The sequence below is a fragment of the Corvus brachyrhynchos genome, unplaced genomic scaffold (genome assembly GCF_000691975.1).
Source record: "Corvus brachyrhynchos isolate BGI_N302 unplaced genomic scaffold, ASM69197v1 scaffold100, whole genome shotgun sequence".
NCBI classification, from domain to species: domain Eukaryota; kingdom Metazoa; phylum Chordata; class Aves; order Passeriformes; family Corvidae; genus Corvus; species Corvus brachyrhynchos.
In genome coordinates this window covers 474,122-499,083 of record NW_008236230.1, presented here as the reverse complement: position 1 = coordinate 499,083, position 24,962 = coordinate 474,122, and the positions used below count along the sequence as shown (strand labels likewise).

Below are 24,962 nucleotides of genomic sequence, written 5' to 3'. Positions count from 1 at the left end.
TGCTGAACAACTCCAAAAGCTTTTTCAGCCATTGCAGATGGTGGTGATTTCATTGCACCCTGTCAGAGACCATGTCCACAACAAAAATATTTCCTTGTCCTCTGGAGACAGACTGATGATGCTCTGACAACATTCTTCATACAGGATTGCCATCTCCCCTTCAAGTGCTGGAGCACTAGAGCACATGTGATGTCAGCACCTAGCAGTCCTAAATCCCAGAGGAGCAGTGCTGGCATCGAACAGCCCAATCCTGGAAATTCCTGCCTGCAAGCTTTGATCTCCCCAGCAGCCATTGCAGAAATGCAGGTGGGACACAGTGCACTGTGATTGCCCCATGTGCTGGAACATGGCCACCACACCTATGTGTGCACATTAATGGGTAAGGAGAAAATAGGTAGATGTCAGCCTCTTAACCTCCTCACCACCAACCATCTCCACTTATGCCAATGAATGAGAGAGAATTTCACCTGTACATTGTAAATCCTGGATTTTAAAATGTGAACCACTGCCAGCTGCTGTCCAGCAATGAGGAACTCACCTTTTCCTGAATTTCAAGACTCACTTTTAGGTGGAACTACTTACCCAGGATCCAAAGTAGTAGTTTGGCAATTAAAATGCACCCTAGGGAGCATACAGGCAATTAAATCAAAGGGAATGATTAAAAAATAAATAACATTACATTGCCTAACTATTAAGGGTAGGAGAGCCTATCCAGGAACCTATGTTTACACCACAAAGCTTATTTATAGCCTTGAAGTGATGTTACCACATGTGTGCAGGGTTGCCCTTATCTTAGTTGGACAGAGCACTGTGGAGCCAAAGCCCTCTAGTGCTTTGCAGCCTTACCATTCCAACATCTGAACCTCGTGATAGGTGTGGGGAGGTAGGAGTGCACCCAGCAGCACTGTCATTACCCAAGTGCACAGTCACTGTCAGTCAGAGACATGGTGTGAAGGCCTGAGGGGGAGAGGGTGTGGTGCAGTCAAAAAGGAAAGTCTTCCCTTTGGAAAATGGGAGTTGATTAGTAGGTTGGAGCTCTTGCACATGACAGGGAAACCTGAGCCTTGTACCCAGTTTGAAAGGGTTTGAACTTACTTCTCAGGAGGAATGATATTTCTGCCAGCTCATCTTCCCATCATGAGGAATGAGACAGTCATCTACATTCAAGAGACTGATTTATAGTTCTAAGTACAAGAAACCATATCTTGGCTTAGAGTTTTAAAAACCTGCTTGACTCAGTGCTGTGGGTGGGCACCTTTGTATGGCAGTGGAGGAAGGTGTTCATGCGCTCCATGCAGCACCATTTGGTATGAGTTCATTTTGATAAACCCTCTGCCACCCATCTCAGTGTTGAGACTGTTGAGATGCACAACTTCCTCTTTTTTTTTATGTGGACCTTGGTCTTTGTGAATTCTGCTCATTGAAATGGATATTTTCCAAGTCCCTTTTAATTTCCAGTTCTTAGGTTTGCTCTCTGTCTCTCTTTCTGTGCTTGTCCACCCAGTTATTTTTTTGTTTTCTACCAAGATAAAACATTTTGTATTAGCAACAAATAATCCCAATGCTGCTTTCCTTAAAAGCACACGTTTTGGTTTGCTTTTCCATTTTGATGTGTTTGGTCCACCTTTCCCTAAGCCAGTAATTTCCAGTGTAAAATAAAAACAAAGGAGTTCCAGTGACAGAACTTACAATACTCATGAGACTCTTAAATAGAGTGAGAGCATAAATTGATTGTTTAGCTACATAAAAATTGATAGGTTTGATTGAGTTGGGGCTTTTTTGTTAGTTTTTTGGGGTTTTTTTAATGCGCTTTTGTATAATAGCAACATGGCTGACATTGCTAAGAAATTGTGCCAGAAGATATATATCATCTTTCTTGCACATTTTTGTGGATCCTGACAGATGATGTTTCCTCCATATCTATATGTAACCCAAAGGGCTTTCCCTGTTCCTGCAACACTGCTGCATGCTATTTATTGGACTACTCCATAATGAGAATAATAAACAGGGGTACCAGTATGTACAGAAACTGAGGGGGTTAGGAGCGACAAGCTAATCAGCAATTTCTTTGTGATTGAGGTGACCCTCAAAGCCATCTTGAAAAATTGATGTAAAATTTGCTTTATCTTAAAATGAAAAAGCTGCTTAGTGCCAGAGTGATTGTTTAAGATCACTATGGCGAAACTAGTGATAATGCAGTGTTGGGATGGTCAACATTTCACAGAGTGGAGCACTTGGCCAAAAGATATAAATAATCCTTGCTAGAGCTCTCACCTGGAGCTGACTTGAGAATGAGATAATTTACTCTCACAACCCATCCAGTTTCACTGGGAGCTGTATTACTGGCGGATGATGAGGACAGGACTGACTTGCTTTCTTTTATGGCCTTCACCAGCTCCTGTGGCTGTCTCATGTGGAAGGACTGCTAATGGGAACAAGGTACAGAGATCTGAGGGCTGTCACTGCCAAAAGAGTAGAGAAAGCCATATCCTTAAAAGCCAACATTTCTGCTAAGTGTGATGCCTTAGTGGGTGATTACTGGGTTTATTTCCTTGGAAGTATTCTGAAAACATTTTTAAGATCTGAGTAATCTTTATGGTGCTTTTTCAGAGACTAGTTTGCATTCTGGGAGGAATTGCCACTAGGACAAGCTGCCTCAAGATGTTTTGTTGCTGAGAATCAGGGATATAAGGTAGGATTGGTGTGAAAAAGCTCCGAGCAAAAGCAGTGGCTGTTGGCTCTGACCATGGAGGGGCTGCAGGAGGGCTGCAGATTCGCACTGTGGCATCGACAAGGGAGTAGTGGATGGGTCTTCCAGAAACAGCATTTGTCCCAAGCAGAGCAGCACTCCAAGAGGCAGCACTCCAGTCCTGCCCTCAGGTAGATGCTAGTCAGAGTTTTATAGGATTGACAAAAAACTTATGCAAAATTCACGACTGGATGTTGTTTGTTTGCCATTGCAAACAAATAAAAAAACAAAATAAGCCAAATATGTTACTTGTGCATGCATATGCAGCAAACACCTTATTGCACTTTCATTTACAAAATCATTTAGCTTCATCAGCCGTGGAAAGCCTGGCTTTCTTCACTGCATTTCTTCTCAGAGAAACCAGCCCCTGAATACCACAGTGACACAGTACACATTCAGCAGGGCATTGGTCCCATCACATTAGGCTCCGTCACATCACATCAGTTGATGTGACTGACAGAACCCGACGTCTCATGTCACAGCAGGGCACTTCACCCAGCACCAGGAGTTACAAAGACGCACTTTCTAGCAAAGTAAAATAAAGATGAATTGAAATGATGTTGAGTGGGGGAACATTCTTCAGGTCTTCCTGGTCAGAGCAATCTAAAAGCAAGTTGTGTTCCAGTTTTTTATTGGAGTAAGATGGGTGAGATTTATGATATACAGAAGCTTTACACAATTAGCTTCTTCAGAAAGGCTGATTTTATTAAAATGCAAAAAGAGATTAAGAGGCAGTGGTTCCCTCAATAAATACTTTGTATATGTGTGTGTATTCAAGCTCAGCAGGCACTAAGCTAGCTATTATATGTGTTTGTATATTGTATGCGGTTATATCCCTGTACACAGGTAGACAACTGGATAAAATGCTCATGCACACAAGAAAAATGGCTACAACAGTGCACTGAATTTTACATTTTGGGGTGTCTGGACAATTCACACTCCTGCATGTGAAAAAGCTGCTAATACCATATCCAGCTGTACTGGAAGGTGAAATGACTGCCCTGTCCCCAGCCTGGGTAACTTTTTTAAGCTAGTGGTGTCTTCTACCTTTTCCTGTTAGTCTTCAAGGCCCTCAGGACAGCCTTTGATTTCCATTCGTTTTAGAGACAGACATACTTTCTTAATCTCACTGATGCTCCATTTTTTAAAAATTATTTTTGTGTTCTGACTCTAAAAAGAGTGCAGAGCTTTCTCTTCTGCTTGTTCAGTGGACAATGGAGAAAGAGTGGATCAGCTCTACTGTGCTAACACACTGTAGTGCTGAAACCCTGAAAATCACGAAATATAAATATACATAAAAAATGTGTTATGTAGTGTATATGTATTACCTACTGATAGTAAAATGATAAGTATATTTTAAAAGAATGCATACATATATCTGTACATACTAGCAATTTATACACATTAGCACCTCATGTTCATCGGAGGTTTTGCACCGCAATTATTCTTGGAGGCATTGCACTGCAATAATTTTTTATGTACAGAATGCCTCCTGTATTCTGCCTGGACACCCCATACTCTCTTTTAGCCTACACTTACATGGTGCTGTCTGTTTTCTGACACCCTTCCCCCATGTTTCATGTTCATGCACCCTTTTCTCACAGTCGCTTCAGACCCATCCCTTCAGCCCTCTTCAACCACTCTCGAAGTACTTTCCCCCTGGCACTCCAGAATGCCTTCTGCTTCCCCCATTCATTTATTGCTTACTACTGCAATCCCTGTCTGTGGAAATCAGGAGGGGGCCCCTTTCCCTGAGTCAAGCTGAATTTCCTCACTGCAAGTGGTGGAAGTGGCAGCTATCATCACGAGGGTGGTCAGCCTACCTTTCCCTGGGAAAGCCTTCTAGAGAGGACAGGCAGCCCTGCTGAGATGGGCTTGGCACACACCCCGCAGGAAATAACAGACAGTGGCTGCTCTTCGGGAAAGGCGGAAACAGCCTGAACTCTGAAACGGAATATTTGACCTCAGCCTTTTAAAACAAAAGTCACACCAAGCCTATGTGAGAAGACCAGTAAAGAAAGCTTCAGGAGTGTGAAAAGGCTCTTTCCCCATTCCTGTTTATGTGTATTTAGAGCAACTCAGCCTGTTGGCCTTGGTACATGGAGACTAGTTGAAATCACTATGCCTCATGTTTTCCATTTCACTAGAAATAATGATTTGTGAGTTTCCTTCCTTTTTTTTCTATTTTGATGGCATTCAGGACTATGTGTTACCCTTCCATCAGTGAATGCTAATTTCTAGCACATTAACTGACTAAATATTCACATAGAAGTAAACCCAAACTTGTCTGTAACTGAAAGCTTTTAATTAAACACTCATTTATTCTGAGATGAAACTGTGAAGTTTGGTTAGAGCTTTGCCAAGGAAACACTGGGCTGCCTAAAGTGTGAGTGAAATATACAGTGTCTGGAAAAAATATTTATTATACTCTCAGTGTCTATTACCATTAAACACTGAAACACAGTTTTTCATCTTATCCAAATGCTTTTCTCTGGTTTTACTTTCCTGTGGCTGGTGAAGAAAAGATATGTCTCTAATACTTTATTGATAGGAAAGTAAATGTGGTTTCTGCAGCCAGAACGCTCTGTACTGAACCTGCCAGGGAACATTCCTTAGGATTGGACACTGACTCTCTGTGCTATTAATTGTTAGTCTGGGCTCTTCCATTGCTTTGGACTTGCTAGCAGCACCAGCCGATATCATCCCAAGCAATTCCAAGGCATGTTTCAGGAGACTTGAGGGGGCACAGATCATTTCCAGTACCCTGTCTGCATGCAACTGTCCTGTTTTAGAAAGTAAGAGATCTTATTTCAGGTAATCTAGGACTTTTATGCTAGTTGGTGTCATCACCAGAGTATGGTCTCCTGTCTGCCTGTGTTGTGCCTACATTGGTACCTGAGCTGACTCCAAAGCTGCGTCAATAATTCAGCTGCTGCTGCTGGCAGCAGTGGGAGCTGCCAGGTGCTCAGGGCTGCTGTCATCAGGCCAGGTATGCAGGGCTGTATTTAAGAAGCTGAGATTTGTAAAGTGACAATTTATGTGTATCTGGTTCCATAAGGATATATACAGATGAATACAGAAGGTAGTTTTTAGATTCAACAGTAGAAAATAGATACGGAGCAATGATTTGTGAAACACTAATGAGCTTCACACTGAGAAGAGGAAATCACCTCCCTGGCTCAGTTGCCCCGGTGTGTTAATCTGACAACTTTGGTAGTCAGCACTGACTGCAGTAGGTCTCTGTTTGTGGTGCAATGGATAAATCAGCAGCTGTTTTGATTTGTATTATCATGTACACTGGGATTTTCCAAGATAATCTATAAGGGAATGCATAACCGAATTCAATAAAATATGCTGATTGTATCTCCCTTATGATCCTTTGAAAAGCCTTTTAATATATTATTTGCTGCAGTATATAAATGTTCCAGAAAAATATTTATAATCAAATGTTGACTGATTTCTTTTTAAAGTTACCCTATTAACATCTCAGGACAAAACATTATGAAGCTGAAATTGCACTACACTTTCATGCATATGCATTTTTATTCAGTAATCCATGATGTACATCTACAGTATTTCAAATCATGGTTTGTTTTTTTTTTTTTTTTCCTAAATAGGCATGACTATAGGAAATTGTGTAACAGTTAATATATTTCCCTTAATTTCATGATGATACCATGATTATAAGCTCTGTCATGTTTGGGTTTTGTCTTTTTTTTTTTTAATTCAGCATTTTAATGAAAGTTTTTTGTTTCCAAAGTATATATTCTATGACTTAGGTGGAAGTTACAGTCAAATTTTCTGCATTTATTTTTATATGAATGCTATTAAATCTGCCATAACTTCACAGGTATTATTTTTCCATTATGTAGACATTTACATTGTATTTCAGGTGATCCTTTTTAGACATATTACAGGGTAAAAGACAATTTCAATTTAACTTAATTTCAGAGAATTTGTTATAGTTGTAACCCTTGTATTTCAAACAATAAAGATATATTTAATGAAATTTTTGTTTTTAAGACTACTGATTTATGCCTAACTGATTAAAAACAGATAATTAAAGATGTAGAGGTTTTTTATAGAAAGCAGCCCTTTTTTATTTTTCTTTTATGATTTCAGTGTCAGAAAATGACATGTTAAACAATTAATAAAGTTATAATTTTTATTCCTTGTATTTATCAGATTCACCTGAATCTGATGTGTTCTGCTACGTCAGGGTGTTTTAAACATTTCCTGGCATTTTTATCTTTAGTTATTAGAACTGAATATTCCTGTTTTCTTGCCTACTGGTGGATCATTTTCTATGTCATGGAATTCTTTCAGAAACAATCTTCCTTCAAAACTTCTTTCATCCTCTGATCATTAGAAAAATAATGGTTGTTTGGTTTTTTTTTAATTCAGATTGACTAACATTAAGTAACTGATCATAGAAAAGATGAGGAAAAATCTACATGTTTCATGATTAGTTGTTCCTGTAGATTTTTTTAAGGTATCGTGAATATCGCCATCACATTAGCTGACTTAAAAAGCCTATTTTTAAGCCAAACTACAAAAGGAAAAATTTAATATTCCTGATGCTCCTAAAACCTAAAACAAAACCAAAGCACATTCAAAGACTTTAATTTTCTAAGAAAGATCCAACTGAAAAAGGTCTCTAAGTGACAGAGGAAAGATTAAAAGATATTAAGAGGTAGGTTTTTAAAAGTGAGAGTTATGCACAGGAATTTTTAAAGCTCTACAAAGCCCTCTTGCTCTTTCTTTCTGAAAATAAATGTGGTTGATCTGTCTATATGAAAAAAAATCATTGAACAACTGTTCCTAAATAATTTTGTGCTAGTGGAGGACAGAGAGATACTAGGTAGAAAGCAAATATCTAAACTCATTTACTGATTTGCATCACAAAAAAAGAGAGTGAAATTAAGTTTATTCTTGCTGTTCTAGTGGGACACTCTCTTCCCCATTACAATTAATTTGGCTAATAATCAGACTAAACTAATTTTCTCACCCACAATAACAGGTGAAACTCAAAAGCGTACTACAGTACGAGAGCGGCTTGTGTTTCTTCATTACACATTATAAATACACATCACCCACATGAAAATGAATGATGTGGTAAAGGATTTTTTCAGTATATATTTGGGCTGAATGTGTAACTCATGAATGAATTATGGGCATCATTCCAAATATGTGCTGACAATATGTCTTGCAGAACAAGAGCATTGATTATGCCAACGTCGAACTTTCAGAAATCCTGATTCAGGTCACAAAATACTGAAGTCGATTGCAACCCAAGAAGTTTACCAAAGGAAAAGAAAAAGCTTAAACTTTTATTTACTTTTCTTTTTGACTGTGGACTCCGAAGAGTCACATCCTTAAATTTTTTCTCTACAGCTGTATGATCAATAAGTGCACCATATTTAACTGAAAGTAGAGATAATCTTTCAACCACTTCATTGTAAAAATGTGTTGTTAGGAAAAAAATACCCAAACACCCTGATCTTTATAAAAATTGTAATAAAAATGTAAGAGCTGAAAATGATGTGATGTAAATGTTAGGGATTTCCACTTTAGTATGTTGCACCAGGTAGTTTTCAGCAATTTTATTAAGATAATTGATTTCCTTTCTCCATTTGTAAAGCCTTAGTTAGTGAACTCTTTTTTCATTAATTCAGGTGAATTCAGTGGGGTCCAAGGATACATCTAGATTTGGTACAGACAAACCTAACCGTGTCTCTATATTAAAATACCTAGCCCAGATGTATCTCCCTGCTGGTCAAACAGAGATTTTGCCTCAGTGGCACCTGTGAGTGCACTCGGTCTGTGTGGGTCTATGGGAGAACTGTTGATGGATTGCCAGCACCAACACCTCCTTTATGTCAGGGAAGGAAAACATTGCTGACGGAGAAAAATTTCTCTGGAAGGTTCCATTTAAACACACTCAGTGACCAAGAAGCTGGGACCATGCTGGTGGCACCTTGCTGGCTGGCGTAGTCTCACCCATACTATGGCATCCCCAAAAAGGGCAGCCTGAGCATGCTTCCTCTGATCCCATCTCCCTGCCAACACTCTCCTACTCCTGTGCAACTGTGTGTTGTTCTGAAAACCTCATCCCCAGTACTGAGGGCATTTCTCCCTGGCTACCTGACCACACAGAACAGAACATCCCCCATTAGGGAAAGGTATGCATTTTACAGGAGGCAGCTTGACTTTAAAAAAGAGTAAATCTCTTCCCCTGGATGTTGTGAACCAGGATGAGGAACTGATGTCTACGGAGGTGACACGGCAGGGTAAGACACTCACGAGTTATGAGGGCAGATGTCAGTTCCAAGTGACATGTTTTCCATAACTTACTGCCTCTCTTTGTTTATCCATCAAATACAATCTATATAGCAACTGCTCATCTATTTAGTCCTGGCTAGAGCATAGAAATGCAAGTCAGACCTCAAATTTAGTTTGTCATTTGCCTTCTCAAAAGGAGATGTGATTTATGTTTATAATAAAGTATTTGAAATGTCATTTAATAGGAAAACAAATGGCAGTTGGATTCCCATGAGCAAGGAGAGAGGATTGTGAAACTTTGAATTAAGCGGTTCTATCTTATCACACTTTAAGTTACATATTTTTATTCTAATTGTAAAAATTATCTGCCTTGACATATCTTTTCCATTATTTTTGTTAAAGGGTATTCATCAGCGGTGTTAATGATGACACAAAATTTTAATATATGCATTAAACATTTAAGTTTTAATATGTTAACATGACACAGGATGTGAATAATAACAATGTTTTATATATGAAGTGAAAACATATTTTATGTTGGAAATAGTTAGAATGCCTGGCAAGTGACTTATATCCATAACAATTTCATTTAAATATTGCTTTTGCGCCCCATCTATCTTAGATGCAATTTTATAGTCCTTTTTAAAAATTCATTTCTGCATGACCTCTTTGAGGCTGCAACTTAGTGCCTCTAGCCTACATATTCAATTGCACTTGTACTTGTTCCCATTCAATTACCTTTCAAAGAGGAGAAACCAGCAAGTGCCCAGATCTGAACTGCATTTACTATTCTGGGACTTTTCAGGAATTACAACTTCTGTGCGGTTACACAGTAATAAGGCTAAAAGGCTAGAGAAAATCCATCAAATTGCTAAAATATGATGGTCTACCAGGTTTGATTTAGATCTTCATAATTTGGGACCTCTTGGAACAGCCAGGTAGTTCCTAATATAAGACTATATTCCCTTGAATATCAGAAGATTATGATGCATATATACAACAGCTTTTCTTTTATTTCCTCATATCCTGCCTTCTGACTTGTGGCTTAAAAATGATTGCCCCAATAGCATTAGGGAAAGGGATATCTTTGAATGGATACATTGTAAAAGGAAAGGAAATGTTTTGGTCTTTTAATGTGCCTAAGTGGGAAAGTAATTTACAAAAACCTCTGCAGAATTTCCATCCTCTACAGGCCTATTATCATACGACCAAATTGTGCTGATGGAATGAAATCTCTGCTCTCTGACTTTATACATAGCATAAATTCAAGAGTAGTTTCCATTCATGATAGTGTATAAGCTTAAACAGACCTTGTATCCCAAAAGTTCACACTTGCAGTCTGTTAGGGCTGCAATGTGTATTAAAAATATATATATAAATCAGAAAACAGGCATCCTCGAGCTGCAAACAGGCTTCCCTGTATGGTGCCCATACTTATGATCTGGCTGAGAATTTACGACTCATCTCTGAGCACATTTCTCTCAGACAGCAGCAGACACTGCGGTCCAGCAGCAGGCTGCCTCCACCCCACCACCTCTGGCAGATGCAAGATGTCAAGGAAACAGATCAGGAAAAACACCAGAAAAGGACAGCAGATACGGCACATCCCACCTGGAAAAACTCTCTCTGCAAAAAGGCAGGGACTTTTTCTCTGCATCGAATTCCAGGTGAATGTGGCAGTGTGACATAATAAGCAATAGAGAGATACTAGGAAAATCATCATTTCAGAAAAGTAGCTAAAAAACTAGTACTGAATATGCAAATATTAAGATGCAGATGGTAAATATTTTTATCTTTAGACATACTAGCTATAATTTACTTCTCTGTTTATTTGTGTGTGGTATGTAATGTCAAGCATTTCAAATATTTATGGTCATGTTGGTTATAGTCCAGCTCTTTGATCTTTCCTACTCATACCGTTTACATGAAATTCCTTTAATAACCTTTTTTTTATTCTACATGCTATATATATACACACACAAATTTTTAAGAGCACAAATGGATGGGTCAACATTTATTTTGAAGAGAAGTTTTTTCTACTTATTTAATTTTTTATTGATATCTTGTTTTAAAAAAGGGTAGGAGTAAGTTTACAAGGGTCAGGAGAATTGTTCTGCCTCTGCAGACAATTCACCTACAGAGGTTCAGCCACTGATGGAAAATTGCAAAATGGAAGTAGTAGTACTTTTTTCCTGTGGTGAATAATTTATGCTTGGGAATGGTTTCATCACCGAACACTCTTCAAGTCATTAAACTGAACTGAAGAAAATGGGGTGAAGTCATCATCAAGAAGGTCAATTTATGGAAATACTGTTATCTCTTTCACAGTATTATTAATACCTACTGACACCTTCACATTCGGTGGGGTAAAGCCAATCATTAGCCTATAAGCTATAAGTAAGGTCTCAAGCACATGCTCCCAATGAGAACATCATTATTATAAAAGTGATCTGAATGCAGCAGGTATGAGAAGGAAAAGACAGTGAGACAGGAGGAAGAGGCAGCTCTTGATCTTAGAAAGTCATAAACATAAAACCTGATTTTGAGCAGGCTGCTGTATTTTTTGCCATGGATCTGCATGGTGCTGTTGTTACTAACTGCATATTGGTATCTATGTGGCAGATCACTTCAATGTCTGAAGAACAGCCACTCTGTAATTTTAGGAAGAATTAAACTTGGCAGAGGGTTAAAGGAAAAGGCTATTTGACTCCCTTTGAAATGTCTGTAGTTGTAATATTTACAACATTACCTACTAACATCTAGTTAAAGCACATTGGCACCTGGGAAAAGTTTCCTTCTGCATGTCCTACTGTGTTTAAATCAAATGACTTGCATGTAGATTACAGACACGTTAATCTTTGCAATCTGTCTGTCATGACTTAAGGCTCAGATAAGGCTACTTAGCAGGATTTTTGGCAATGGTAATCACAAAGAGTGCAAGTTTAAGAATTTTCTTGGCTAAAAATGCTATTGTTTTGCATGAGTTTAAGAGGATACAGTGACAAGGCTATACACAGTACCTCTAGAAATAGCTCTGAAAAGTCTACATTCAACAACAAAAAAATTATAGCATTACACCTGCATTTCATATTTAAAAAAAAACATGAAATTGGTGTACACATCATGCTTTATGAGCTTAATAGGTAGCCAGTGCTACTTAATTTGACTTGCAATTTTTGCAAATCTGCTGATAATCCAAGTGCACTTCTCCAGGAAGAAACATAATAGATCTCAATCCTGAATAATACAGAATCCCTTCTTGTAATCAGTACAAATCATGCCTTTTATTTCAAAGGGATACGTACTGTTACTCCATTTTCTGAGACATGTAAAAAGAGTTTATCCATATTTTGTTTGTTTGTTTGTTTGTTTTAATGCAGTCTTCCAAACCGGAATCACAGTGTCCCAAAAGGGACTATCTGACACTGACATGATCAATAGGAATTTCTGAATGCATTGAATCTTTTCTATAAATGTGAGTTACATAAAAAAGTAAATATGGATTTTGGGTAATTTAAGAATATTATTTTCTAAGGGATTTAGCAGTAGCATCATAGAAATGCAGGAATGAAAATCATCTTTAAAACTCAGCTCCCCCTGCTTTGAGAGACTGTCAAGTATTCTCAGACCATCTGATTTTTGTCTAATCTGTTCATAGAGGTCTTCAATAATGAAGTAAAGAAGCTCCCTAGGCAGCCTATTTCAGTCCTTAAAAGCCTTTGCAACTAGAAAGTTGGGGTTTTTTAATGTCTAATTTAATCTAATCGAACCTTTTTCTCCCTTTTGAAAAATTAAGGCAGTGATTTCTTTTTTACATTGGGTGAGCATGGAGAGTAACTCATGACTGTGCTCATTGTAGAATCTTTTTACATATTAGATGATTACTGAATTGCTCCTCTTTTCAAAATTGCTCTTTTCAAAACTAAACAAACCCATTTCTTTCAACCTTCTGTCACATTTTTAAACCTCTTAGCAGTGTTTATGCTCTTGGCCTCCACTCTAGTTAGTCTGCATCTTTTCTTAAAGTGCCATTCTCAAAACTGGATGATACATTTTGACTGAAGTCCTGTTACTGCTGCACAGGACAGAATAAAGACATCCATCTCTAACTTATGGCATGCCACCTAGCATGCTCCAGAATGACACTGGTCTTTTGACTTGATATAACGTTCAAACATACTAAGATGTTTTAATTCATCATTGCTGCCAGATATTTTTCTCTTCAGCCATTTCACATTTTCTGTTGGTTTTCTTCCTTCCCATTCCTTAGAATTTCATATTGTTGGTTTTGGAGTATTTCAGTAACATTTTTAGGATGGCTGTGAGTACTAATCTTGTCCTCCCAAGTGCTTGGAATTCCTCCCAGAAAGATGCCATCTGCCAGTTTTATGTGTATTCCATAATTCATTGTCCAAGTCAGTAATGTGACTGTTCAATAGATTGGACCCGACAACAAATTTGTTGTGAGAGTTTTATAGCAAATTGCTAAAACTGACAAATTTTAGAGTTTATTTTGATTGGAATCCTCCACTCAATTCATTTGTTCATAATGGCCAATCTACAGCAACATATGAAGATTTGTATCCTTATTCCTTTACAAAGGTCAGCATCCATAAGTAGCTGTGTCAGAATCATGTCTTTCATAAATTGCACATAGAAACAATAGTGCCACTGCTTTTTCTTTTCATTTTTTCTTCAGTTCCTTACAGGAGAAAAATGCTAACTACGTAAGTTCTTTGTCATGTTCTCTTTGACCAGATTTATGACACGCCTTTGCAGAGACTTGGAAATAACTTTTGGGTTTACCACTGAAATTATAGCTCATGATCTATAATTTCCTACAGCATTTCAATATGAACTGGTAAAACTGTCACTAGCAGAGTTTCTATGTACTGCACAAAATGTTCTTTTCTTACATATAGCATACAGTAATTTAAAAAAATGGGAGTGTAGATGTATGCATGACACTTGTTTTGCACTTGGGATTTGCATTCAAAGAAATGCATACGATTGTTGACTCATAAAGTAGATTAATTTGGAGGGCCACTGCTTACCAACTTCCCCCACTAATTTCCCCCACTAATTTCCCCACATTGCCACTAGTAAAACTGTACAGGAATAATGCACCTAGTTCACTTAGGTGTTTTTGTAAATATTACTGACTGGCTGTCTCTCTGGGTGCTCAAATGCCTTTTCATATCTGGCCCCTAATAAATAATGAAATGTAGATGTTGCCCTCAGCTTACCAGTTTTGCTTTAGCATTGCCTGCATCCTGCCTGTCAACTGGATTTAGTATATTTGCATAATTATGTTTCATTCATTCACTACTGGATTTTTTTAAACAAGAAAGGGAAAACCAAACCAAACAAGGAAGCAGGGAACAGCCTATCTGCATGAGGCATTTAAATGCCTCCTGCTAGGCATGTTTGAGCAGATCCTATTTATGCATTTAGTTTGAAAAAAAGTAAAACATTTAAGGTAATTAAAATAATTCTGAATTCAATTTTAAATCCTGCTGGCATTATTTAGTATTCTATGAGAACTGTCATGCAAAGTAAAAAAAAAAAAAGGAGGGTAAATAATCTTTTCCCAGTACAGTGAAGTAGTCCTACTGCTACTGAAATGTGTAACAAAACTTCTGGGGTCTTTTGGAAGAACAGCAAGTAACATCAAGCTTTTTTATAAGTCTGATTCTTAAAAAAATTCACAGCAGTTCAGTGACTGAGAATCCTCTTTAACTGCCAAGTTCATGGTGACCAAAGCTGCATATAATAAAAACTTTGCTTCTGCTAACTTGAGGATCAGAAGCTGGGAACAAATCTTGATATTTTCTGCAGGAATAGAATTATTTCTGTCATTGTAAACTGGGTAATTCCAATGCACAATCAAGAAAGGGTTTAGTATAACTTTGCAGGGACGTACTCTGGAAACACAAAAGAAAAGAAGAGTAGCTTTGCGCTCGTGGAAGAAAGGTTACAGAGGGTTAGTCTAGCAGTCAGACAAAAAACATTCCATTTTCAATGGATCCAGAAGGGAAAAACAGGAAAGGAGAAACTAAAAGGGAAGAAGGAAAATGTGAAAAAAGTAAGATTAATTTTTCCTTCCAACATCTTCAGGTCTAAAGCTGGTTAATTTACTCCTAGACCATAGGAAAAAAGAGCCATAACAGAAGCATAGAAAATAGGCTTCATTATAGGATCCTGTGTTTCAGAACATCTGGTCTGTCCTTCCACCTTTCTGATGGGAATAACTATACATACATGAAAGTGTCTTCCCAATGCATTTTTAAAAATCTTGACTGATGCATGAAATTCAACATCTTCTCTTGGCAATGTATCCTGGTGTTTCATTACTTGTATCACAAGAAATGTTTTACCTGAAATCTAAACCTAAGCTGCTCTTATTTGAAATAACTTTTTCCTTTATCCTCAGTGGACATGAAAAGATGTTTTTCAGTCCTTTGTAAGTAGCCAGATTGTTACCATTTTCCCCCTGCTTAGTTTTATTTAGCAGTTGCTTTTGACCACCACCAGCAGACTACCAGTCTTTCTTTACATTCCATGTGCTTTGGGTTCATTCTTTTTGAATTCTCATTGTTTTTTCCTGGACTCCCTCCATCTGATCTGAACCTTTCCCTCCCCGTGAGGATGGCATATGTTCCTATATCCTGTGGCCTCTAGGTGGAAAAGGAAAGATATGGCTTATCACACATCTTTGATTTAAACCTGAAAAATCAGCGTGATTTCTTTAAAAGTGATAATTTCTGTCCTCACAGGGAGGTGATGTTATGCACTGTTTCATTGATGTAAGGCATGCTTTTCTTCTACTGCTTGTTTGCTATAAATATCTGTCATTGTTTAGCTAAAAATTTCAATGAGTATTGAAGAACTGGCCCTGACATTTTCAGCAATGACAAGTTGGTTGAAAACACAGCTACTCACCACTCTCCATTTTAAATGCAGCAATAAATTAATACTTTTATATGCTCCAAATAAACCAGTGAGAAAAAATGCTGAATATGAAACTGAGATCAAATCCCTTCAGAGAAATTCATATTTGGTGCTTTAGGATTTCTAGGACTGTCATGTCTCATTTTGAGCTATTTCAAACACTAAGTATTAAAGCAAATTTATCTTCTGAAACATGATTGGGGAAAAAATGGTTTTGTAGGATTTCATGGGCATTGTGTCTCTGCTAATCAACACGAAATACATTGCATTTACCAGTAAGAAATTAGAAGTTAATTCATGCATATTTCTTTTTTTAATTGCCACTCTTGGAAGCTCATTATGTTTATGAAAGTTTAGCAGTCCTTTCTGGCTCACACACATCAGTACCTATTATCCAGAGCAAGCAATAAGTGCAAAATAGGTTCAAATGAGGTTCATCACATATACTGGAGGTAAAGATTCTCCTGCTATAAATTAGCTAATAACGTATTTGACAATACAGAGAGCTGAATGAATGTCTCATGTCTAGCAAACAGCTGTATTTGCACTCCTACAGATAATCAGTGAGCACTCAACCACAATGAATTTATTGAAGGAGGCTGATAGTTCTTTACCGTAAGACTAAGTCAGAGCATATTAATGTAACACACAGTCATACACGTGCCCCCAAAAATGTGGGACACATGTGCCAACCATCCAGTCATGCTGATCTTTGGTACTCTGTCACCTTGTTCACTGTGGATTACTGCTGACAAGTTGTAAGTCCAGATTGGCTGGATTCAGCTATGGGATCTGATCCTTTGTGATGCTGAATATTGCTCTAAGTGATACAGACTGCAGACTGCAAGTCAGCACTTCATGGAAAATGTTCAGGAAATTGAAGAAATAAGTCCAGGGGCTTCTACCCCATGAGATGAGACAGGGAAAGCAAGAAGTTATTCAGAATGATCCCCAACTCTCCATTCTGATTTTCTCTAGTTGCTCTTGTCATCAAAAAATACAACCAAAAGGATGCAAAAATTGTAATTAATGGCCAAGCTATGTGTGGACCTCCTCCTGCGGTTCTAGGCATGAGGTTATTGTGGCAAAATTTAAGAAGACAGCCTTTTTTGGGGTTGTTTTTTGTTTTCTCTTAGTACAAACTGGACCCAAGCTCTACAGGCTCCAGGGTTCTATTGTTCATTTTATTAGTTTTTCCCAAGAAATGTAGTTTTAACCACTGAGGAGAAAGAGGCAAATAGTTCAGTTTCTCCAGAGAAGCCAACTACATTATGATTACTAAAAACAACCTGTGAGGCCTGAAAAGCTTTTCTTGTTTAACTCTTCCTTTTTACTAGCTAGGTCTACAACTCTCAAGCTCACATTTCTGTAGGCAGGCATGCACCCACCACACAGCTGACTGTGCACAAAAATCTTGTGCATAGTTGGAAAAATAGCTTATTTCAATCAGTTTGTTTTCTGGAACTTACTTTTTCATGCATGCAGAACAGTTAAGAGTCTCCAGGGCAAGACTGGAGTCCCAGTTGCTTTTTATCTGGATGTGGGAAGAGGGACAAAATGCCAGGCTCTTGGGCTTGTGCCCAGTTGTCCCAGAAGACCAAAGCTTAAGCTCAGGAATTCAAATATGAAGCAACCAGAATCCTTCACATATGGATGCTTGGTGTGGGAATGTTTTTGGGAAGTTTAAGAGCAGGTTAAATAGTCAATTTTTATGGACTATAGGCATATATATTTTTTCAATACAAAAGTAAGGTAGCTCTCTTTTCTTTTGCAGCCTACTGGTAAACTAGTCTTTCTGTTGGTCTTTCATGTTTTTGCCACATTTCATCAACTGGAGGCAATTTGCACAGCTTTCCTCATGTCCAGGTAAGGTAAGAAAATGGCCATTGAAGTAAAAAAAATCTAGGAATGAATGAGCAGACAGCACTAGCAATTCTAGCTGGGATTACTTTACTTGTGAATCAGCTACATGTAAGATGGGAGTGCAGAAAGAGAAGCAAAGAGAACTTATTTGCTATGATTGGCAGAGTTCACAAAAAAATACATATTTTCTAAGGGATACTAATGGGGAAGACGTAGCAAAAGTATCATGTGGTTTAGAGATTCAGGGAATTTGGTCATGGAAAATGTTGTCATAGGTCACTTGTTCAGCTTGTCTGAATGAAATTTTTTTTGAAAATTATCTAGTCTTGTGCATCTAAACTGAGTTTGTGGACAAGCCAACTCTTCATGTCTGCACAAAAAAAGTACTATGAATTCCAAACTTGGCTTTCTGAAACTCATTAGGCTTCATTTGCTGCCTTTAATAATGATTATACGAGACACAAAACAGATGCAGACAATTGCTAGAAGAGCAATGATCAATATTGCCATTTTTCTTGGCAAACCCAACCAAGGTGAATTAGAGATGGACTGGACAGTAATATGGGAAATAATGGAATGTTGTTACATAAATCACTAGCAATGCCTGATCTCAGCTGCGGTATATGGTCATATGCTTCAAAAGGATATTGCAGGATTACAGAATATTTAAGAAAGAGGATCATGATAAAGGGGCCTCAGGTAATTCAAACATCTAACAAAGAAATAAATTTTCCCCTTTAAAATTAGACTAGGAAACATAGTGTGTATTCATAAGAAAGGCTGGGAGGAGTTAACGTGTCTCACAGTGCAAGGAGAAGGAAGGCCTTGTTGAACTGCCAGATAAAAAATGCACCTCAGATTGAAATGTGCCTAGGCAATGAGGCACAGAAGACATGGAATGTGAAGAGGAAAGTTCTCTGAACAGTAATAAAAATATGCAAAACTATTTCACTTTTCTTCTGAAATGCAGATTAAACCGCACAAAACTGGGTGTGAACATTTAATTCTTCTAACATAGAGATCAAGATGAAAACTGCTTCCATGCCAGAGAGCAGGTGCTACAGTAGTTGAGCCATGTGTCATCTGGTATTGTCTGGAACTTCATCCTTTTCCAAAAAACACTCTCACTGAGGACAGAGATTTAATCTTGCATCAGACCACGGTTTCCAGCACCAAGGAATGAAAGGGAACTGGCCAGCATCAGTGTTGGAGACTGATGAGGCCACTGAACATTCAGCAGCAGCACTTGTTCAGGATGTAGAATCAACCTCCAAAAAATCAGCCAGGTTTTGTTTTTTGCAAAATCTGAAGAGTCTAATGGCCTTCAAGCTGAGGCTCTGATTCTGGAAAGAACTGTGCAATGTGGTAGCCTGTGATGGTATGAATATAATGATTTCCAGAGTCCTGGATGCAGCCATTTCCATTTGTTCCTTCATTCACATGCCCACACATAATAGTTTTCTCCTGACTGCTACAGCTCCGAAAAAAGTCCAATTTAATATTAAAGCATGATGTCAAAACTGCCCAACTTGTCTGAAGAGGCAACCATTGAAAGGCTGCTTTTATTTCAATGCTAATGGAGCATAAGAATTCAAGTACAAACCATTGTTTTGGGTATGGTTACTTACAAATACATAGTGAGATGTCATGCCTTAAAACTCAAAGCTTTTGTTTAAGTAGAACAGAAAAACTAGGGTAGAAGGAAAAACTGATGCAGAGACCACAATTACATACTGGGGTGCTGGCTGAGCCAAAAATACACCTGTCTCAACATTCAGACCAATCCCCCTGCACTGGGCTGCCTACCAACTATTCATAGCAAGTCAAATTTTAGCCAGAAAAAGGCTGTGAAAGGATTCGTGTGTATGTGTGTTAGTGGAATATTACTACAAACAGCATTTACAAAAATAAACCATAAAAACATATTTTGAGCTGCTGTAGTTGATTTTTTTCAGGGTCAGAAAAAAGAACTCCCCGTGCTGATTGCTAAAAAAGGAGGGCATATGCCCCCTAATACCTTTAAATCTTATTTCTTGTGAAAAGGAGCTCTTACTATTTTTGTTTCTAATCTAGGCCAAGTTCTGAAATCCTTGTAAAAACCAAGGGCTTAATAATGAAACAAAAAATAACTGGTAGCTTATTTTTATATCAAAAGGAGATAAGGATTAAAAATACTAACGGTGTCTAACTGAGTATATTCCAGTCTGTTTCCCCATGGAAAAAAAAGAATTTGTAAAGATAAGGAACAGACTGTGTTGCTTGGCACATGAGGACCTATGACCTTGACCACGGTCATGACATTCTGGCTGAGCTCCAGCTGTCCTCAGAGGGCGCTTGGCTTCAGCAGAACATGCAGAATAGGATTGGTCATTGACACAATTTAACCAGTCACTCCTTATTAGCAATTGCTTTCCATTAGAACCATATAAAACATGAAGAGATGCTTTCATCACTATGTCCTGAATTTACATGTTATCTATACATCTATATTTCCCCAGGTTATTTCTCCCATTGCTACTATTTTTACACTAAAGGAGAAACTCCAAAGATGCCCCAAATTTTGTAGGCTCTATTTTTAAATTTTTTTCCAGAAATAGGCTTTAAGTTCTGTACAAAAATTTGCTAATATACTGAATATTTGATAAGAGTTTTTTGCATTTTGAAAGTTATTGGTCCTTCCCATGGAGATGTCATGTGAAGTCCCCCATATATATAAGTGATGCTAGTTGCCAATATCATTTAAGAGGTACCTTTTATTTACTCTGAAAAACCTCATTGCATTCAAAATCCCTACAGATCCCAATAAATAAACTCTAGAAACTTTTAAATTAATAACATTAGAATCAGGTCTTTGCTATATCCTGATTTTTCTGGATCATTGCATCATTCCATTAGGAAATTGCAAAATCATACGTACAGACAAAATTGCTTCTAGTGCACTAAAAACAAAAGGTTGGAATCTCTATTTGTGGTAATCACTTGAGATTTTTGGTCTTGATACCATACTGAATTATTTCATCATCTTGTACAGCCCATTCAGTGTATCCTTCTTGAAGGATACCTTATGCAAATACATGGACTCGGAGACACATACACACACACACGTCTTGTTGCTAAACTTCATTCATATGAATGGAAGTGGCACTTTAATAAAAAGCATTAAAAATATATTCACCCTCCCTGCATCTCTTGCATTTATTCCCCAGCATTGAAAGGTGTGAGATGGATGGTAAAATGGATTTGCAAATCTGTTATTTCTCCTCAATACTGTAGCCTCAAAGCCTATTATCAGTTTCAGAATCTGAGCTAGGCTGAAGACAGACATTTTCTAGTGGTCGAGAGTCTATGGCCCATTTGAGAGAAAACCATGAAGACCACAGATATATGTTCCAGTACATAACATTCCCTAGTCTTTCTACATTTTCTGGACTTGAAGCAAGCTTAACCACCAAAGTTTGTGTAGTTTGCTATAGTTTACCTGCTGTTACTGGCATCCCTAATGTTGGGACCTTCTGCTCATCTGTCTTCCAAAAGAAGATGCCACACATGTCAGCTATTAATGAGATCCTTGCTAGTCTCTTGCCTGCTTATGTCCTTCACCTTCCATGTTCATGCATCAGTCCTGCCAGGTGTCAACAGATGAGGCCAGAGATGAATATTTTCATACATGTCTCCTGCTTCTTGCTGCTGACACTTCATTACCCTCCACAGAGCCATTGCAGAGCTTTCATCAACTCTGCACTTTCATTGCATGAGGTTGTGATAATGTTATGGTACAGAGCATGTACCAAGGAAAATGCAAACCAGTTTGCTTCTACTGGGGTATAGAAGAGCCTCTCGTTAGAGCTGGGCTGCCTGCAGTGAAGTGATGCCAAGCCCTCTGCCCTACCAGCTGTATTTGTACCTGAAATCTGTTATCCTCAATGAAGAATACAGTGAGTCTAATCCTGTCCAGAAGGAAGGCTTTGACACCACAGAGTCTCCAGGAGTGATTGGAATTACTGCTTATGTACATGATCTGCGCTAGGAAGAAATTTTCTTCCCTTTTTTGCAAGCACTTCTATATTTACATGCAAGAGAACATTTGGGCCCAAAAGCTTTGACCCGGCACCAAAAGAGACCATTGATGCACTGTAGATTTCAGATACATTCCCACTTAGACTCCTCTGAAAAGCGCAGGGATTTTTCTCCATTTACCATCAGGATAACTGGTCTGGCCCCTGCAACCTTCTCAAGAACTCCTGGAAGAGAGGAATGGTCAAAACAGTCTTCCACTGGGTGGCTTGAAGGGAAAATTTCTGGATAGTAGGATAGTAGAAGGTGAAGCTGGTAAACCTCTGAGGAATAGATTGAAAACTGTGTTCATCTGACAGCTGTTTTCACTGGCATATCTTCTAACATTGAGTCAGAAGAAATGTTCCTGACAAAGCCATCATTCCAAATAGTTTTATGCACCCTCCTTCATTCATTCTGATAATGGAATGGAAAAGACAAGGGCTGGGTTAATTAGTTTCATTTCTGAAATGGACTGTGAATATGGTTAGAAGATGTAGAGCAGAAGAGCAAATGCAGGCCTTCTGTGGTGGTACATTAATTTTGGTGGATTAAGATCTCCAGTAGAAACAGAAAAAATCTGGTTATCCATATTCATTCTGGTTTCCATGATCAATGGCTTATTTTAATGAAGTTTTACATAGAGTGTTACACAATACAGATGTTTATGATGCAATAAACTAAAAGATGGGAGACACAAAAAAGTTAATGAAATCAGTCTCCAATGCTTAAGTATTCCTCCCATATCCAGGGACACTGCATTAGGGTGATAATGTTGAAAGAATCAGAACTCCATATGTTTCTGGATTTAAAATTTTATGAAGCTGGGCAACAGTCAGCTTTTAAATTGCAAGTTTTTTAGATTTGGGGGAAGGTTAGTTTGAGCCTGGCCTAGGTCTAGTATCAAGCGAAATTCAAAGGTTGAAGACTTGAGACTTCAAGCTTTGATCCATCCATTGCATAAAAAGCCCAACACTTGTCCCTGAAGTGGCATACTATTCAGTGGAAAACATTCAGGTCTACCCATCACAATGAAATTTGGAAAAGTATGCTATAACTTTAAACAAGTGCAGTTTCTATTATTTACCACCTCACTGTTCACTAGCAGTACTTCCTCAAATCTATAGTGTATTTGCTATGAACATACATTTTATAAAAGCATATTAAGATGATTAAAAACCAACTATGAAATAACATATTGCTTGCTTTATTGACTTGCTTGTATACCTACTTAGTGATACTTGCTAGTTAGCTGCTTTAAAAAACAACACACGAAACAACTACTTGTTCAAGTGACTGCAGAATATATTAGGACACCCTTTTATATTAAGGATGACTCTTCTTGTTTCCTGCCTCCCCACAGAAGGATGACTTTGCTTCCTAGTAAAGGCAATTGCAAAACCCCCACTAGGATGACTATGATTTACATTAAATCTTAAATGTTGAGTAGAAGCTCTTTGATCCCCTTTTGCAAATTTTGGCCAAAGCTGCCAGGCACTGACATACCTGTCTGTGGGATTCTGATGTTTTTGATGTTCATAGTCTGTGCATTGTGCTTTGATTTATGGAAACTTAACTAAACCAGTCACAGTCTGCCAAGAACTGCAAGTTTCTGGTTAAAGTATCTCTCTTATGACATGTGAATGCTTTCTGCTGAAAATGCTTTGATTTTTTTGCACTTTCTTAAGTGTCACCAGCAGGTCTGCAAACCTGGCTAAAGTTCAGGGACTGTAATGAAAACTTCATCACAGCACTAACTATCACACAACCTGAGACAGCATTTGGGACAAATAAGCAAAGGATCCTTAACCTGAGCTCCATCTCTTGTACTCATGCACATATGAGGGAAAACCAAAGAGGCTTGGAATAGGAAAGAGTTTACCTGAAACTTGAACAGACTTTAGAGGGGGTCCTCGAAGGGAAGTTACTTGTTCCTGGCAGCTCTGTGGTCCAATGCTGAGCAGGTAAACCAGCCAGGTGGTCTCCCCGGGTTCCCTCTGTGGTCAGCAGGCCAGTGGAAGAGAGTAGCTCTTCCCCATGGAAGAGCAAAAGGCAAATTTTGGCATTAGCATCACATTATTATATATTACAGTCATATTAGCACATTGCACAGTACTAGCACATTGGTATTATTAGTATATTAGAATTATATCAATATATCATTAGCATAGCCTCTTTTTCACCTCTCTGCTGACCACAGAGGGTACCAGGGCTAACTTGACCCTCATGAAATGCCCACATTGGGGGTATAAGAATAACCAAGTACGGTATGTGCTAAAAACTGTGTCCTGGAAACTGGACGGCCCTTTTCAAAACGTCTCTTATTGTACAGGTAGCAAGCTGTGGCAAGCGGCAAGGGTAGCTTAGAGTATACCCTGAGCTACACTTCACCAGTGGAGATCAGAATGAGCAGCTGCATACTTGGCATTTCCACGGATTTCAAGGCTAGATAGTTGGTTCCCAGATTCCTAAAGATGCTGAGTATTAAAAACATCTCTGCAGTAAAAACAACCAGCTCAGGGCCACGGCAGCCCTGCCACGTACGACAGGCTGGGAGCTGGGCTGCGCTCACTTCTTTCCAGGACAATAGCACTGTTTTCCTTCCTTTCATGCTGCAAAACAGATTCAGCCTGCTTGCATTAAATTCTTACGTTAATGTTCCATTAATTAGCTTCCCTTTCTTCATGTTTGCTCTTCATTGTTCTGCTTTTACTTTGTTTCGCTCCCCGTATAATTAAAATGTTTAACATTGTTCCTTCCTGTGGTCAGGACACACTCGCTTACGTCCGCGTCGCTCCCAGCCCCGGCTGAGGCCAAATGGAAGCAATTAAAACCAGGAACCACGTTGCCCGTGTGTCGCCCCCCTCGCCGCCGCCCAGTCCCTAACGCGGCGGCGCCTCCGACCTTTGCCGGGCCCCGCGGCCAGGCAGAAGGGCTCGGGGAGTCTTTCTGCTGAAATAAAGGAGTGATGTATTTACTGATTTTGCGTAATGTCCGTGTGTACGGACAGGGTTGCGCACCGGCAGGTCCACCCCCCACCCGCCGCCCCCCCGCGGGGGGCCGC

General features: G+C 38.6%; 1 long non-coding RNA gene across 1 annotated transcript in view; it reads right to left on the bottom strand.

The window, feature by feature from the left end:
- The window catches only part of LOC108449785, a 54,901-nt gene extending 29,998 nt beyond the window's left edge, over window positions 1-24,903 (bottom strand). The window contains exons 1-2 of the long non-coding RNA XR_001866073.1: window positions 24,550-24,903; window positions 23,781-23,895 (exon numbers count right to left, since the gene is read on the bottom strand). This is a non-coding gene — a long non-coding RNA (uncharacterized LOC108449785). The remainder of the gene's footprint in view (window positions 1-23,780; window positions 23,896-24,549) is intronic.
- Between the last annotated feature and the right edge of the window lie 59 nt (window positions 24,904-24,962).